The following is a 12,006-nucleotide window of genomic DNA, read 5'->3' as shown; positions in this document are numbered from 1 at the left end:
ACATAATGCCCTATCTCTGGCAAGCTCATTACGTATGCATGCAAACTGAGGGATCGATCGATCTGCAGCCAGCTGTGTGCATTGCACCGTGAATACAGTGCGATCTACAACATGTGCACAGAGATGCCTGCATTTCTGCACAATCTGTTATTATCACAATGCAATGCGATACTTCAGTGAATCTGTATGCATTGTTGCACAGCTGATTTGTGCAACGTTTTTGACTGACTGAAAGTTATGTTTGGAGTCATCATTCTGTAGGACCTACTTTCACATGGAGTTTTGGACTTTGTTGTGCCCGGATTCAATGATGACTTGAATATTATTCTTGAGATTGAAAATGGCGAGCTACAAATCGCCAGCTCGCCGATGTATGATTTGTGATGTGCCACTTATAACGTCCAAACACTACATAAAACTGAACTCTGTGAAGGTCGTGAAAGGGTTCAAGAAAAGTTGGAAGATTTATTTGGCGATGTTATTGTTGGTCAAGGGGATCAATATGTTTGTGATAAATGTGTGTCCAAAGTCAATAGTCAGTCAAAGTTGACAAATCTTCAACATGACTTGATAAAATCTTACCATGCAACTCAGGCAAAGCGTTGCATGCAGGATTTTCCAACTCCAGCCTCGTCTCGTACTACTAGTAGTAGTACTGATACTGCAGACTGCAGTGCAGTAACTACACCAGTCAAAAAAAGCTAGCGTCCCACTCCCAACTGTCAATAATGAATTCAAACAGTTGTCGCTCTGGGAAGGACATTCAAATTAATTCCTCAGGTGTATAAGTGTCTTTAAAGTTGGATATTCTATGCCACCAACTACTCATAAGGAACTGAAATTAAGTTTTCTATAGTTAATAAGATATTGGGCATATTTCAGTTGATTCTCCATGCTCTTGAAACTCCTTCGTCGTACACTTTCATTTGTACATGTACAAGTACTGTAATATACATTTATATTCATGATAGTTCTTGATCATTGCTCAACAACAGTGCATTATTTCAAACAAGATATTCTAAAATTGTTTGACTCTGAATTTTGATGTCTGAGAAATATTTTGATATGTTACGTTTCAGTCTGATTACCATGTGTAGTAGACTGTCATTACACATCAAAAACACAGAATTAACACAAACTGGTTACAAGTTATGACAAAGAAATCTTCCTGGTCCCAATGTAGAATTTGTTGTTTAATTTGTTGTCTTTTACAACAATTCTTGGTAAAAAAAAAAGAAAAATGTAATAATTGCTTCGAGGTTCAAAAAAGAAAATAAATTAATTGCTTCACAGTTCAAACTGTACAAATGTTCATGTGCATAAAGTTTTATTTTTATCCGTATGGGCCAAAGAACATACTGTACTTCTCATGAATGACTTTGTATGTAAAGAAGTCTATTGATATGTCTTACTTGACTTACTTTGACTATATCATCCAAACATACATTCAGAATCACGAGACAAAAGAAACACGTTCGCACCCAAAAGTTATGATGCCAAACTTGTATAATATCGCAATGCACATGCGCAGCAGCGATACGTCACATTTCTTCCCCCCTAGATAAATCATGTTGATTGCACATACAAAATAATTATCATCAATATAAAATAATGAACACAGAGTTCATATACACGTAGTTTGAATAATGGAGTCCATTTTCATTGTGAGTCCAATAAGGGTCCAAAACGTCCAGTTCACACATTTTTGAAAATCACAGAGCTTTTCTCCAAGTTCCAGCATTATCAAAACTGCAGGTGCGAATTTATTTAACTTTAACTTTATTTTCCATAATGGTTTTTTTTTGTCCAAATTTTTTTTTTTATCCTGTCAGAAATAAATATATAATTTTGAAGGTAACCAAAAACCTTAACAAACAAATAAATTTTCTTTTTAGGTTGAATAAGTGTTTTCATTCAAATCCATAATATGCTGGTGGGCGTCGATTTCTCCTTGGATACTGCTTCCTCTGCTCTGCCTCATCGTGAACGGCGACGTTGTCTGCATTGTTGTTCCTGATGTCGTCATTCCCGACGTCGTCACCTTCCCTTCCAGCCGCAGGAAGGACATCGTCATCTGGTGCTGACTCTGGAGATGGAAATGGAGCATCAGGTCGCCCGCGAAGATGATCGACATGCCGCTTCCACTGGAGTCTTCGTTGTCTGACGACGACCTCGACGTTGTACGATACGGGCCCAGTCTTTCGGATCACTCGACCAGGAACCCATGCATTGCCCGGAGTGAAGTTTTTCGTGAGAATTGTCTCTCGGATTTCGCAGTCGCGGTGGTGCCGGGGATGCGAATCACCAACCTGACACCTGGTGACATTTTCGTCTACTTTGTTTTGATGTCAGGTCTGACTGCATCAAGGCGTGAACGGAGATGGCGTTTCATGAGGAGATGAGACGGCGCTACGCCTGTTGTAGCATGCGGGGTTGTCCGATACGCGAACAAGAAACGGGCCACACAAGTTTCGAGGCTTCCTCCTGAGAGTTTACGAAGTCCTGTTTTTACTGTTTGCACCGCCCTTTCCGCGAGTCCGTTTGTAGCGGGGTGGTACGGGGCGCTACGGATGTGCTTGATCGCATTGTTTTTCATGAACTCGGCGAATTCCAAACTCGTGAATGAGGTGCCATTGTCCGACACGAGTACACGCGATAAACCGTGTGTAGCGAATGTTTGCTGCAGGCGATTGATTGTGGCGGCTGATGTTGCTGACGTCATCACATGTGCCTCTATCCATTTCGAGTGCGCATCGACCACGATGAGGATCATTTTGCCTTCGAACGGTCCCAGGAAGTCGGATGTGCAGTCTCTCCCATGGAGTACTCAGGTACTCCCATGCGTTGACGGGTGCTTTCGGCGGAAGACGTTGATGATTTTGGCATGTAGGGCAGGACTTTACTTTTGACTCGAGGTCTTTGTCGATTTTCGGCCACCACATGAAACTCCTCGCTATTGATTTCATGCGCACAATGTCTGCATGTGAACCGTGCAGCTCCTCAACAAGCTGTGCTTGACCTTGAATGGGGAGGACGACGCGGGATCCCCACAGCACCCATCCATCTTGAACGCTCAATTCGTTTCTACGGCAGAAGTATGGCTTCATTTTTACGTCATCGACGGTTTTGGGCCATCCTGCCATGACATGATGTCGGACCCGAGCTAATACGCGATCATGATTGGTCCATGCACGGATTTTCGTTGCTGTACCCGGTGTGTATGTCAAGAGCTGGGACGATTTGAGCAATTCTTTGCTACAGTTGAAAGCTTCCTGTTGTTCTGAGTTTCAATGCCACCGCGTTCCTTTTCTCAGCAATCGATTCAATGGTTCCAGTGTTGACGCAAGATTCGGGAGGAATTTCCCGTAATAGTTCAAGATTCCGAGATACGATTTCAGTTTGCTGACATTCTGGGGAGCCTGTGCTTCCGAGATTGCGAGAAGTTTGTCTTCCGTGGGCTGTAGGCCTTTCGCACTGACCTTGTGGCCCAGATATTCGACTTCATCGGTCAGGAAAACGCATTTTTCCTTCTTCAACCGTAATCCTGCTTCGCGGAGGACATCCATCACGGTTTTCAGCATCGCGAGGTGGTTGTCGATTGTGTCACCGGTTTCAAGATGTCATCCAAGTACACCATCACGTATGGAATGCCTCATACATAATACAAGTCAACATGTACATAATGGTATCATTGTGTCCTACATGTACAGTATAGGCCTACACTGAAGACTTAACACATTCAATTTCAGTGTTTTCAACATGCATGAACTCAGTCACTATCTGTGTCACTGAGGACTGTGGGTCGCTGGTACTCATCCTCAGAAGGCTCACTGCTCACTTCATCAGTTTCACATATTGTACTAGTGGTAGAAACCTTATGTGGAACCCTTTCAAGGGTACGGTACTGCAAATAATTGCATAGATGTCATATGCCACTTTGTACCTGGGGAAACCATAACGACGGCAAAATGTACTGAAGTCCATTTCAACATTCACTTCTTTCAATATTTTACCAATCACAGACAGTGACAAACCACTAACAATGTCTGCATCACAGTAGGCCCTACATTTGTTCTGTTTCGTCTCTCAAGAAGCTGTGCCTGTTCTCTTCCAGACTTGTTTCCAATCTGTCGACCTGACCCGAGGTTTGGATATTTAGTAAAAGTTCATTTTCATTGTCAGCTTTTGTTAATGCACTGCACAATTTTTGTTCTACAGCACTTGGCTCGTCACAGTTCCCACATTGACACAATGCTGCACACACATCGCAGCAGTTGTGTGAAATGCTGTTTGGTCGGGTGTCACCAATGCTGCCTTTATTGTAGTACGTCTACATTCTTTTCTGCGTAGAAAATCTTGCATGGGAGAAGTTGTTTTTCTGCCAGCACTGTCCCCGGGGTAACACAATGTCACAGCAGTACTTTGTTTGCCATCTTGTCCGATCCTCCCACTCAGCTGGATGTAATCGTGTAGATCACTTGGGCGTCCACACAAAACCGTACTACGTGTACTACGTGTTCTGGTGGTACATATTAACATACCTGTGGCAACCTTCCGGAAGCAGTGCCATAAATGTCGCGTACACATCACTGCACATTTTTCTTGACTGACAGTATATTATCATCCTTTCACAACTTGCACCATGGATCTTCAAGTCATCTGCTAGCCACTTGAACATTGTATCTAAATCTCTTGTAGCAGACTTGATTACAACATGTTTTATATTTTGCTTGTCCGGCGACTGATTTACCCACACATAATTGCGAAGACCAAGGTTTTTGATGATACGGCTATGCACATCTCAGGTTGCAGCGCCTGTCACGCAACAGCGGGAACTGACAACTTGAGTTTCGATCGTAATTCGCCCAATTTTCCATACGCTGCTCGAAATGCTTTGGTGTCTCCAGATGCAGTCCCCCTATTTGAAAAATAAGAAAAAAAAAACAGTAAGATAAAAAAAAATTTCTACATTGCACATGTGATTTTACTAATGCCTGCAGTCTCTACAATGCATATCGCATAGCCATAAGACTGCATAATTTTAATCTATGAAGTATGAGTACATTTGCATACTGAAGCATGTTCCTATTTGAGTGTTTCTCAATGTACTTGCACATGAAGAATTAGTCTGTTGGCCACAGCCTGTGTCCCGGTCGCTCCTCTGTGTAGGTCTAGAGGAGCGTAGCGACCGAGACACAGGCTGTGACTCACAGCTAGACTAATGCAGTATGTGTAATTGCATGCGAGAAAGTTAGTTACTCAAATTCATGAAAGTTAGTTACTGTACTGTACAAAACAATTAAACCAGGGCAGTGACGGTGTTAACATATCACAGTTACACAGGATTTAACTCACAAGAGTAGAAGCTTGACATGTGTGTACCCTACCCGGCCCAGAGGCCAGACATTTTACTATATTCAGTTTTACAATCCTTCTTTTTTTTTTATTCAACTAATTCAAGGGACACTCAATGAAAGTTGTCATGACATATCATTTGTAGAAACTGGATAGGAACCCTAAGTGATTAGCTTACCACTTAGTCACGCAGTGACTTTCGTTGACAAAAATGCCACAGATTTGATCTTTCAGCAATGTGAAGATGTCTTGAGAGTCGTCTTCCAGCAAACTCTCGGGCTTGCAAAAAGTAACGAGTATCGGCCAGACGCCATGCCTTCACGGAGGGGATCATTCAAACCTGATGAAAGATCTCCAGCAATCAGGCCTAGATCCATAGCCCTGCTCATCTGGTCAGAAATTAAAGACTTCAAAGGCATGACAACAAGAGCCACAGCTTTCGGAGAGTCTGGTCCATCATGTAGTTTGCGAAGAAAATCAACGCGTAATGGTGCAGCTTGGAATACCACACTCTTGCCAAAACCAGTTGGCAGGGAGATAAACAAATCATGACCACGGATGAATGAGTGTAGGGACTTCTGCTGCTGCTCCCTGAAACTGTCAACGAATCCAAGCTTCTCAGTGGCATATTGAATGCTCTACTCAATATCACTGTCAGAAAAGCGACGCGGAGACGCTGATGTTGACATCATTGATCATGTAAACGTGATTTGGAGGAAGTATTTGAAATGCTGCACAGATTTTGGTCGGAAAACGCAAAACTCGTAATCGATACGAAAAGCACATTGCACAAGTACACGCGATCGAGAAGTAAAAGCCACATTATGACCTCGAAATTGACATGTATGAAAGGTCACGATGCTTTAAATGTGGGTATATCTGTTTTATTCGTATTATTCAGACTTTTTATTTTAGTTTCTAAGTTCTTTTTTTCTTTGCTGAAAAGTAATTTTAAAACGTTAATAGTGATATTTATAATTTAATAAATAACAGTCATGGAACGAGTATAAGGTAGTCTTAATCTTGTGCATAGTTTATGCACGTTCTAATTTCATTCTCTTCTTATGATCTCTAAGATATATTATTTGAACAATTTTTCATTGAAAGAAATATAATTCCATTAATATATTTTGAGATTAATACAAATATTGGCGTAAAATATGTTGCTAACTGCAGTGTGCCTGTTTTGCAATAAGACCACAAGATTAGGGATCGATCGACTTTTTCAATCCCACAAATTGCCTGGTGGAAATGATTGACGCGATCTCATTGACCAATCAGGATGCTCGAAATGAATATAGGTGGAGCCAACTTTCCCCAAAAATTTTGGGGAAACTCGAAGCATTGGCAAACCAGACTGGACTGTTTTGGAGGTCGAGATATGTGCGTGCGCAGTAAATGAATACACGAGCGTACGGTGGGACAAAATAACACAGGCGAGCTGTAGCGGTGTGTGCGCGCGGTAAATGATCACACAAAACAGTCCAGGCAGTGGACTAGGGAATAGCTGGCAATAAGGCCATTAGGCAGGCCTTTTGGTTCCATAGAGTCAAACAGGACAGCGATTCGGTCTACCATTCCATTAGGCCTTCTGTATTTCACCAGCCTTGTCTCTCGTGCAGCAACTTTGACATTGGTTCTGCCTGTGTACACCTGACAAATTTCTTCGTCTTCTCAGTCCTTGAGTAGGGTCACAAGTTTTTTTTTTCCACTTTTCAAAACAAATTTCATTAACTGAAAAGGTTTTAAAAAAAGTTAAAGTGAAGAACGCAAGCTAAACACGTCTGCACCCGACAAGCGCACTCTATGTAAGAGTTGTGGGTGTGACCTCGCTGTTTGCATGACAATGCTTGCCTGTCTCCAGGTTACTGACCTTTTATTACCTGTTGCCATGGTAATGCATATCTCTATCAATCAAGCTCTTGGAGGAGAGTTGCCTATGCATTCTTTGACAGAATGTTCTTCCTCAAGACACATTAACACTAGGTTGCCCTAGAGGCACTTAAATCGCTACACCTAACCAGCATATATGAGAAATGAATTGTAAACAAACTGTAAAAACAAACTTGTTACTTCATCTGCTATGTGTTCACAGACAATTTAAAAGCAGGGAATAAAATCAAAGAGGAAAACAAGTAAAAAATCAAAAGAGAAAAACATGTAAAACTCAATGCTTTTTGTACACACGGGGAGAAATCATTTCAAACAGAACCTCACATGCACAGAAAAAAAAATATTCAAATTTCATACTTCTGACATACTTTTAAAAATATGACAAATATGATTACAAAATGAGAATACTTATCTCACAAAATATACAATGTTGGAAAGAGTGAACTACATCTACACAGCAACAATGACAAAAAACCCTAAATCTGAGTTAGTTTTTGATTTTCCATTCTCTTAAAGAATATAAGACAGCTGACTTCTTTGCATGGCGGAGTAGTCGGTTAATTGGGCCTGTGCATTTGGTGTCCCGTGGCCATGTTTTAGGGTTTCAATGATGTTGTACCCAAGAATAGAGTGTTTGAGTGTTACCGGGGTGATGGAAAGGGACACCTGAATGATGGAACCAACAATGATTCCAACTCAGGAAGTTCACAGGTCTAAGACAGAGGGGCTCCTTCTCAACACTGAAACAAAGCAGTCTTTATAGAGTGTTTACATTAACTTTGGAAGGAGAGGGGTCTTATCTTGACATTGGGGTTCTTGCATAGACTAGTCAATTCATACCTGTTTTACCCCTAGTAAGTTTTGACTTGTTACATAATATGGAGACATTGAGGTTGAATGTCACTACGCATGGCTATAGTGACAATACAGCCTTACCACTAACTTGATTTGGAACATGAAGGTGTCCTCAGTCAAATTCCACTGAACACCCAAACTCCTTTGATCTGGAGTACCATTGCTCAAAGTAAGGCTCCCGATATTCTTCTGAACCTCCTCTGGATTTAACGCATCGAGCACTGCCATTAGAGTTTGATGCAATTTTGTGCAAATGGATGCCAGCTTTCTTCATCAACGTGGCCCGTGTTTGTGTCATGAGTGAAACAACTGGCGAGTCCATCATCGGCATGGAAGTTGTCATGGAGGAAATCCCTAATGTCTGGCTCAGTGCCTCTGACCAGGTCCCTCAGACCATAATTTGCTACACCTGGAGAAGGGGAATTGCCAAACACACGCTTAAGCATATGGTACTCAATGAAGAGCTTGTCAAAATCATTTTCTTTGTAGCAAAAGAATCGGAGAATATTCCTATGCTTTTCAGATGCTGAAAAACGTAAGAACATTTACTCCGTATCCCTGCAGACTGCAACAGGTACCTGCTGAGACCTCATCAGCAACCCAGCCAAGTCATTGGTTAGATCAGGACCTTTCAACAAAGCCTTATTCAAAGAGTGTCCTATGAACTTGGCTGAGGAATCAAAGACACCTTTGGTTTTGTCCTTTTTGGTGTGATACACCCCAAACAGTGGCAGGTACCAGTACTCTTCATTTGCTTCAAGAGGCAGCTAGTGCAAGCTCCACATGGATTTGAGAAGTGACCCCTTACATGAGTGCCAACATATTATGTTCCGTCTCAATTGGATCTCTGGCCATACTCATTTGGAGGATTTAAGCTCTTTCTACAGCTCCCCGATGATTGTTAGGAAGGCAATCCCTGGGCTGTTAGAAGGGTAATGGAGCTGTCCACCTACCATTTTTTCAAGCCTCCTTTTTTGCCTCGGACTAACATTGTTTGTGTAAAGTGAAGGAGGGTGTGATGTTTCTTCCTACATCCTTCAACCTCCCATGCAGGTTTGCCTCTGCATGCCTGCGCAAAATGCCACGGCCTTAGGCAGTTGTCGCGCAGTCTGCTCTTGCGAACGATTCCAATCTTCTCCTTGTGTGCCTTTTTAGCGAACTGTCGGCATTCAGAGAGCTTGTGTTTTCCATCACAACATTGGTATTTCCACTGCTGTTCTTGACCTCCTTGCCCTTGCATAGAGAATGCTGTCTTACCTCGACGTGCTGACCCGTGTGGGCTTCTTTGACTGAATGGGCGAGGGGAGTCATTCTTACCAATGTTCTTGCCATACATGGTGTTAGCTACCTCTGCAGCCTTCTCAACAAACTCAGTGAAGTGGCCAAAGTGTGGTTCCATACCAGACATGATGAGACCTTGTGCTCTTTCCGCCCACTTTGCTTGTAGATGAATGGGCAGGAGCCGTTGAACTTTCAGCAGGGTGTCACGTGCATTCAGATCGGCCATGTAGCCCATCTGCTGTAGGGTGATCTGACACCTTCTCATCTCCCTGCCAAGATCTGCCATGCCCCTTGCTCATTTGGCTTTACCTGTGGTCTTCCCAAAACCTTCCTTATCAATGCATGAGTAATGACAAGGGGCTGGCCGAACTGTTGGGCCAGAATTTGCCGTGCTTTGTTGTACCCATCACATGGATGCATCAAGATACAACATCCAATTGCTTCCGTAGCCTTGCCTATGCACTGTTGCGACAATCATCAGTTGTCTTGTTTGCAACGTTAACTTCAAATGCATTCAATGAAATTCCAATAATTAACTGAATCACCATCAAATTTGACCATTTTTGGTTTGGGCATGTTGACTGCCATAAGTAGTGCATCACACAATTGATTTGCATTTACACCCCCATTGTTACTCACTGACTGAGCATGATACATACTTGGGTTTTCATGTACACCTTTGTTTTCCTCCCAAATGAGAGCATTTGGATTTAGATTACTCGTGATTTCAACATCAGACTTGACTTCAGGCACACTGTCTTGTGCTTTAATTACCTTGTGTTTCATTTACATCTACATACATGCACACCTTGGGATCTAGTCTTACCTACATCCATTTCTTCATGTACCCAACTTGTTCTGTCTTTCTCTACACTTTTTACCACCATATGTTCCTCCAGCAATTTTGTCTCTGCCTCTGCATTAACAATTTAATTATCAATTTCAAGATTTGCTAACTGTTTGTCTAATTTCAACTGTTCCCGTTTGATTTCTTGAGCCTCAGTCAGCTGCTGTTTCTTCAGATGTGCCAGCTCCGCCTTCACCTTCGCGTCCCTCAGTCTAGCAGATGATGACGTTGATTGGCTGCTCCTTGTTGATAGCCTCGATGACTTCAGGGAGATTCCGTCATCTTCCACTTCTACGAGTTGTGGATTTTCTCGCGCTTCGTCCATCTATTCCTTTACTCTGGCGTCAAATTCCAGCTTGTTTGCCAGGTGGGACTCGAACTGTTTGTTAGCTTCAGCTGCACCGTCTTTGTCAAGTGTTGCAAAATAATCTTTGAACTTTCTTTCGTAGAGGAGGAATGTTCCTTTAATCTGGCTATGCTTTCTCTACACTTGAGCGATGCTCGAGGGATCAAGCATGAGAGTCTCAGTCTCTTTATATTTCTTAGAGAGATTGCTGGTGTATCCTTGACACGAACGGCGCAGCTCTTCAGTGGTAAACTGCTTGCTAGAATCCTGCTGGACTTCTTCCAGTTGACCTTCACGTGGAACGCTCTGAGTTTCTCCCTCAGCCGAGACATCATGTGAAGTCGCTTGCAATTTCTCCATTCTGAATTTCCTCACAGTAGTACACAAACAGTTGTAAACTTTTATTTAACCTCTGTTACATAAGCTGCTAACTCCGGGGTTAATCACTGTGCAAACTCACCAACAACAATAAATCGGTCATCGCACATAATTTTGTTGAACTTGGATTCTTGTTATTCAGCATCAAATGATGATCCGATGATCAACTTCATAGTTAACAAATGATGCTGCTACAGTATAAACTTCAATTGACAGTTACGCGATGTGATGTGACATAGCTTCACACAAACGGTTTTGGTGGTAGTGCTGACATGACTTGACACAATGATGCATTTGACGTGACGACGTAATACGATGTGACGTTTGACGGCATCCTCCCACCATTTACGTAGCAAGTGTCTCATCCCCCCTTTGGGCCTCGCCAAACTCCTTATTGGATGCCAGGAGCATTGTTTCAGATACCTGGAGGGGCTTTAGGGGTTTTTCCCTCCTGGCCTTCTGCTGGGTGCTCTAACCCCCACTATGTTCCCCAGGGTGAGGTCATATAGCAGCTTGCGCATAATTAGCTCATCTACCTCCCCTTTGTAATAAGGGGTGTCTATCGCAATGTGCACGACCGGTACGTTACGCACTATCCTGTCGAGCAACACACACCTCTGTATCTTGCCCAGCACTTGCCCTGGTGATATCAAACTTTCTCTGACAACCACTGTGCTACAGCCACTATCGCATAGTACTGAGGCTTCATGCCCCGAAACCACTCCCTTAGCTACAGGCATGTTCCCAGTGGCACTTGAGCTGGTTGCATTCACTACGGGCAGCTCCTTACTTGATGCTACAGCCATAATTTAACACGTGTGCGGCGGTTACGTGGTTCATCGTATTTGACGAGGGATGCATGTATAGACATGCAGCCCCTGACTCAGCAATCCCTGTGTTATCTGCTTCAGCTTTTGTGTCGGTTTGTTTTAGCTGTAGCCCAGCTGCTCGGTTGAATATGTCCTCATTACCTTTTGCTCAGCACTCTTTCGAGATGTCCTAGCTTTCCACAATTGTAGCATGTTGGGGAGACCCCTGCACTGACTCCATT

General features: G+C 42.8%; 1 pseudogene; it reads right to left on the bottom strand.

Annotated features, from left to right (window-relative positions):
* Positions 1-4,510: 4,510 nt before the first annotated feature.
* LOC140232164 (uncharacterized) lies at positions 4,511-6,044 on the bottom strand (annotated as a pseudogene).
* Positions 6,045-12,006: the final 5,962 nt, after the last annotated feature.

This window comes from Diadema setosum, chromosome 8 (genome assembly GCF_964275005.1).
Source record: "Diadema setosum chromosome 8, eeDiaSeto1, whole genome shotgun sequence".
In the NCBI taxonomy this organism is placed as follows: Eukaryota; Metazoa; Echinodermata; class Echinoidea; order Diadematoida; family Diadematidae; genus Diadema; species Diadema setosum.
Note: the sequence above shows the minus strand (reverse complement) of the source record. Positions and strands in the feature narration are given on the sequence as shown.